Source organism: Vulpes vulpes, chromosome 14 (genome assembly GCF_048418805.1).
Source record: "Vulpes vulpes isolate BD-2025 chromosome 14, VulVul3, whole genome shotgun sequence".
NCBI lineage: Eukaryota > Metazoa > Chordata > Mammalia > Carnivora > Canidae > Vulpes > Vulpes vulpes.
The window spans coordinates 28,300,771-28,307,641 of record NC_132793.1 but is presented as its reverse complement, the minus strand read 5'-3'; the positions used below and the strand labels follow the sequence as shown (position 1 = coordinate 28,307,641).

Here is a 6,871-nt window from a genome sequence, read left to right as displayed (position 1 = left end):
GTATACATAGACCACAGCTTCTTATCCATTCATCTCTTGATGGACCCCGAGACTCCTTCCACAGACTCATAAAACAAGTTTGAAAGTATTCCATCCTTTTCCATCCTTTGGAACAGCTTTAATAGAATAGATATTATTTCTTCTTTAAACATTTGATAGAGGGCAGCCAGTGTGGCTCAGCGGTTTAGTGCTGCCTTCTGCCCAGGGCGTCATCCTGGGGACCTGGGATCGAGTCCCATGTCAGACTCCCTGCATGGAGCGGGCTTCTTCCTCTGCTTGTGTCTCTGCCTTTCTCTCTCTTTCTGTGTGTCTATCATGAATAAATAAATAAAATCTTTTTAGAAAATAAGCATTTGACAGAATTCCCCCTGAGAAGCCATCTGGCCATGGACTTGTGTGTCGTGGGAAGTTTTTGATGATTGCTTCAATTTCCTCACTGGTTATTGTCCTGTTGAGGATTTCTATTTCTTCCTGTTACAGTTTTGGTAATTTGTGGTTTTCCAGAAATGCATCCATTCCTTCTAGATTGCCTCATTTGTTGGCATATAGCTGCTCATAATAAGTTTTTAAAATCGTTTGTATTTCCTTGTTATTGGTTGTGATCTCGCCTCTTTCAAGCATGTTTTTATTAATTTGAGTCTTTTTTCTTTTTAATAAGTCTGGCTAGTGGTTTATCTATCTTATTAATTCTTTCAAAGAAACAACTCCTCTTTTAGTTGATCTGTTCTACAGTTCTTCCGGTCCCTATTTCATTGAGTTCTGCTTGAATCTTTATTATTTCCCTTCTCCTGCCTGGTGTACGTTTTACTTGCTGTTCTTTCTCCAGTTCCTTTAGGTGCAATGTTAGCTTGTGTATTTGGGTTTTTCCCAGTTTTTTGAGGGTTGCTTGTATTGCGATGTATTCCCCTCTCAGGACTGCATTTGCTGTATCCCAAAGATTTTGAATGGTCGTATCATCATTTTCATTACTTTCCATGAATCTTTTTAGTTCTTCTCTAATTTCCTGGTTGACCCTTTCCTCCTTTAGTAGGATGCTCTTTAACCTCCATATGTTTGAATTTCTTCCAAATTTCTTCTTCTGCTTGAGTCCTGGTTTCAAAGCCTTGTGGTCTGAAAATAAGCAGCGGACATCCCAATCTTTTTTGGTATCGGCTGAGATCTGATTTGTGAGCCAGTATGGGGTCTAATCTGTAGAAAGTTCCATATGCCCTTGAGAAGAACGTGTATTCAGTTGCATTCGGATGGAAAGTTCTGTATATATCTGAAATCCATCTGGTCAAGTATATAAGATACAGCCCTTGTTTCTTTGGTGATGTTCGGCTTAGAAAATCTGTCATTTGCCAAAAGTGTTGTGTTGAAGTCTCCTACAATTGGTGTATTAGTATCTAAGTATCTCTTTACTTTGGTTATTAATTGATATACTTGGCAGCTCCCACATTAGGGGCATAAATATTCTTGATTGTTAGGTCTTCTTGTTGGATAGACCCTTTCAGTATGATGTAGTGTCTCTCTTCATCTCTTACTACAGTCTTTGGGATAAACTTTAATTTATCTGATATGAGGATTGCTACCCCTGCTTTCTTATGAGGATCATTTGAATGGTAAATAGTTCTCCACCATTTCATTTTCAGGTGGGAGGTGTCCTGAGGTCTAAAATGCTTCTCTTGTAGACAGCAAATAGATGGGTCTTGATTTTTCATCCAGTTCAATATCATGCTCCTTTTGATGCGATCATTTAGCCCATTCACGTTCAGAGAATAACTGAAAGATATTAATTGAAAGATATGAATTTAGTGTCATGGTAATACCTATTCAGTCCTGTGTTTGTGGATTACTACTTTGGACTTCTTTCTTTTACAGGGTCCCCCTTATTATTTCTTGCAGAGTTGGTTTGGTGGTCACATATTCTTTCAGTTTCTGCCTATCTTAGAAGCTCTTTCTCTCTCCTTCTATTCTGAATGAGAGCTTTGCTGGATAAAGTATTCTTGGCTGCATGTTCTTCTCTTTCAGTACCCTGAGTATATGCTGCCAGCCCTTTCTGGCCTGCCAGGTCTCTGTGGATGGGTCTGCTGTTAATCTGATATTTCTCCCCATATAAGTTAAGAATCTCTGGTTTCTTGTTGCTTTAATGATTTTCTCTTTATCTTTGGAATTTGCAAGTTTCACTAATACATGTTGAGGTGTTGAATGGTTTTTATTGATTTTTGGGAGGGACCTCTCTATCTCTTGGATTTGAATGCCTGGTTCCCACCCCAAATTAGGAAAGTTCTCAGCTATGATTTGTTCAATTATACTTTGTGGCACTCTTCCTCTTGGCCTCCTCTGGAACCACAGTTATATTCCCATGCTATCCTTTATTTCCCTAAGCCTTTCCTCATTGTCTCTTAATTGGTTTTCCCTTTTTTCCTCAGCTTCCTTCCTTACCATCAACTTGTCTTCTATGTCACTCACTCTTCCTTACACCTCATTAAGCCTAGCAGTTAGGACATCAAGTTTGGATTGCATCTCATTTAACTTATTTTTAATTTCAGCCTTATTAGATCTCAACTCTGCAGTAATGAAACCTCTAGAGTCTTTTATGTTTGGTTTTTTTTTCCCAGAGCCACGCGTAGCTTCATAATTGTGCTACTGAATTGGCTTTCTGACAGCGAATTGAAATCCATATTCTGTAACTCTGTGGCAGAGAGTACTGTTTCTGGTTCTTTCTTTTGTGGTGAATTCTTTCTTCTAGTCATTTTGTTCAGTGCAGAGTGGCTGTATGAGTGGGCTGAGTCAAAAATATCAGCCACGACCTACGTAAAGTACACCCTAGATGATTCCAAAGAGGTCAGAGACCAGAAAATGAAAAAGAAGATCAGAACAAAATAAAACAAAAGGACCACTAACGAGAGAAACAAATTCTAAAACAAAGTAGACAAAAGGCCAAAAACCCGAAAGAAGAAGAAAAAGAAAACAAAAGTAAAGCAGAAAAAGAGAAAAAAGAAAAAAAGGGGGTTTTGAAGAATGGTGATGGTGAAGATGTGGTAGTAGAGAGAGAATGTATTCTACCTGAGGAGTCCTAGAGGGTGATTCTCTTGGTTATGAGTGTATTTTGTTCTGTATGTTAGAATATGCTCAACCCCAAATCTATATAAAACAGCAATGCTTATAGAATTGTAGCCCCAACAGAGACCACCAAAACATAAACAAGATAAAAGAGGGGTGCAGAATGGGAGTGAGGAGAGAATGTAATCTCACAGAATGAACCAGCACAGTATTCCACTTGGTTCTCAGTCTACGCTGGTCATGTTTTAGAAGTTATTACCTTCCACATTGTAGAACAAAACGAGGCAGAGAAAACACAAAACACAAAGCATTAATCCATTTCTCGTATATCTCCCAAAATTAAATTGAATACGTTGAAGGAAATCCAGAAGTGAAAAATATATCTAAGACATGTAATTGTAGAAATATGAAAGTGAAAAAGGAAAACAACTTAAAAGTGAACAGCTGGTAAAATATTGTAGGTAAGGTGGGAAAAGAGAAAAAATATTGGAAATTTTTAGTCTGATACAAAAACAGGTGGTAATGGCAAAAGGGAAAAAAAGGTTACAAAATAAAGGGAGGGGCCTCTAGTTTTATATCCTATTTTCCCTTGGTCCTGGAGCTTTCCATCACTGCTTGGTCAAGAACTTGCTCCTGCCCTGTACTTGCAGCTGGTCTTCAGGGGGAGCAGTCTGCTGTGCTGATTCTCAGGTGTCTGTGCCTGGGCGGAGATGTCCCGCCCCTTGCCAGGTGCCCGGCTCAGTAAGAGCTGTTTATCCTGTGAGGCCTTGGTTCCCTGGCGGCCACACCTCTCCCAGGCACTTGGTGAAACCAGGAGGAAACAGAATGATGGCGGTGGCCAGCTCTCCAGCTCTGGAGTCAGCTCCCGAGAGTAACTAATGCAGTCTTCCAGTCCACACTGGCCTGGATGCTCCCGGGGCAGGCGTGGGTGCCCTGATCTCCACAACCTGGAGTCACCTAGTGGCAGTTCTCACTGTCCTGTGCCCTCCCCTGTTCCGCCTGTCCCAGGGGAACGCAGGATCCCCAGCTTGGATGCCCTGGGATCCGGGGCCCTGTGCTGCTGGGCACGAGCTCCCGGGGGCCGCCTCTCCCAAAGGGAATGGGGCACAGCCACCTCCGTCTAGAGCAGGCCCACCTGACCAACTGGCTGCTACCAAAGACCCCGGGGGCTGTGGTGCTCCAGCCCTTTATGGATATCGGACCCGAGGTTTGCGGTGAGCTTTCCCCCGGGAGCCCCTCCTCTAATAGTGACTCGGGGAATCTTGAGGCTTCACTGCCCCTCCTGGGATTTTGCCCAATTTCCCTACTAAGCACTTTTCCATCAGGGAAAATTCCGGCGTAGGTTTTTAAAGTTCCCACTTCTCCAGAGCTGGGCTTTCCTGTCCCTGAGGCTCCCGCTGCTCCCCTTCAGCCCTGCTACTCGCGGTGCCCCTCCCCCACTTGATTCTTTTTCATTTATTTATTTATTTATTTATTTATTTATTTTTTAATTTTTTTTCTCGCCTTCGTACCTTGTTAGAAGTGAAAACCCTTCTGTCGGTAGCGTTCTAGCTGTTCTCTCTTTGAATCTCAGGTCAACTTCGTAGGTGCTCAGGATGTTTTGAAAGTTATCTAGGGTAGTTGGTGGGACCAGTGAGTCGAGGACCCCTACTCTTCTGCCATCTTGCCCTTCCTCTGGAGTTTCTCATTCTCAAATTTGATTTTATAATTTCACAACATACTATAATCCTTAAGCAATATACAATTTTACTTGCATGTTTTATATTTTATATAAATGCTATTACACTCTATACGACATTCTGGAACTTTTATTTTTTATGCTCTATACAACTTGTGGTATTTCTTCATGTTGCTATATGTAGCTCCACTTTATTAACTTTCCACAGCTCTATAGCTGTCTATGATAAGAATATGCTACTGCTTAGAGATTCTTCTGAGGATGATATTAAAGCTAACCTACTATTTGGGTCAGAAACTTTACAAGTATTTCTCTCTACCCTTGGGCACACATGAGAGGATCCCTCGTGTTCTTCTGCCATGGTCCACATAGCAGCAGAGTTAGTATCATTTGGGAGCTACTGTAGCACAAAATAAGCTTTTAATCTTTGATGAAGTTTTGCTCTTTCCATTTATACCTGATCTAGCTTTGTTCTTCTGAGTTGCATGTGTGTGTGTGTGTGTGTGTGTGTGTGTGTGTGTGTGTGTGATATATGACAGGAATCTTGTATTTTTTCTCCCATTGGGATAAATTATCCAGCCCTCACTGGTCAGCACAGCCATCTTTGCCATGTAATAAACCACTCCATCCATGTATGGCTCTTTTTATGAAGCATATCGCCATTGAGGTTTGGAGCTGCTTTATAGGATTGTAATTGAGTTTTGAACATCAATCTTATTCCAACAAGCTTATCACACTCACACTAATGCTCAAAGTATGGACATTCTCTTATGTGTAACTCTTCCAACACCAATCGGCTCAACTAGCTTAGTTTTTACCTTCATTAAACTTACATATGCACATGGTTTAAGAGGCAAATAGTTCTATACGTTCTACATATGAAGATTAGAGTCTGCCTACCTCCCACTATTCTCTATCTCCCAGAGGCAACCATTTTATAGTCTTTTATTGATTATTTTTGCATGTCATCCTTGTGCAGGGGCCATGCTAGCCCTCTCTGTACCATTCCAATTTTAGTATATGTGCTGCCAAAGCGAGCACTTAATTGGTTATTTTTAACTGCTTCTTCTAGAGATGATAGCCAGAACTCAGATAGCATGCTTATATTGCCACTTCTTGACTTCTCACCCGTCGGAAATATTCACTGACTTCCCACTATGGACGATTGGGATACAATGCTCTGTCACTCCTGACCCCACCCAACGTGTGCACATCTTTACCCCATCAATATAATATTTTAATGTTGGATAACATCATAGTCAGTGTCCTCATGATAATGATATTGGATTTTATAGCTCAATCGTGTAACATCCCTAGCTTTTGTGCGTGTCCACCTGCTTATGTGTATTTTGTGTGACCACCACCATATTCAGGGTACAAACAGTTCTGTGGCCACAGAGGTTACCCTTGTGCTACTCTTTCTTTGGGACAGTCAGCTCCATCACACCAACCTCTGGCACATGCCAATCTGTTCTCTATAATGTCAAGAATGTTGTGTCAGTGGAGTCACACAGTGTGTGACATTATGCGATTGATTTTGTTCACACAGTGTAATGCCTTTGGAAACTTACAAGCTGTGCACATGAAAATAAATTATTCCTTTTTATTGCTGAGTAGTATTTCCTCGTAGAAATGTAGCACACTTGGTTTCACCATTCACTTATCACTGGATATTTTACTTGTTACCAGCTTTTTACCATTACAAAGAAGGCTTCTGTAGACATTCACACACAGGTTTTTGTGAGGCTGTAGTCTTCATATCTCTCAGATAAATGCCTGGGAATGTGACTTTGAGGACAGCGAAACCCACTTCCTCTCCTGAAAGAAAAGAAATGATGCAAACACATGCAACTTCTTCTTTTTTATAGACTTTTTATAGATTGTTTGTTATAGATTGTTTTATAGATTGTTTTTTCTAGACAAAAAGTTATCTCTACACCCACTTGGGGCCCAAAACACAACCCTGAATCAAGAGTTACTAACTCCACCAATAAGCCAGTGAGGTGCCCCAAGCACAACCCTTTCTGAGGTCCACAGTGCACTGTGCATTGAGGTGAAGTTTTACCAGTTCCATCAATAAAGGGTTACAATAGGGAGTCAGTTGAGGAGCAGACCTCATTTGATCCCCAAGTTTTTCAGGTCCTGTCA

At 41.1% G+C, this 6,871-nt stretch overlaps 1 non-coding gene across 1 annotated transcript; it reads right to left on the bottom strand.

The window, feature by feature from the left end:
- Positions 1–5,657: 5,657 nt before the first annotated feature.
- On the bottom strand, positions 5,658–5,764 carry LOC140595532 (U6 spliceosomal RNA). Its single transcript, XR_011997264.1, has one exon. It is a non-coding gene; the product is annotated as a U6 spliceosomal RNA (small nuclear RNA).
- Positions 5,765–6,871: the final 1,107 nt, after the last annotated feature.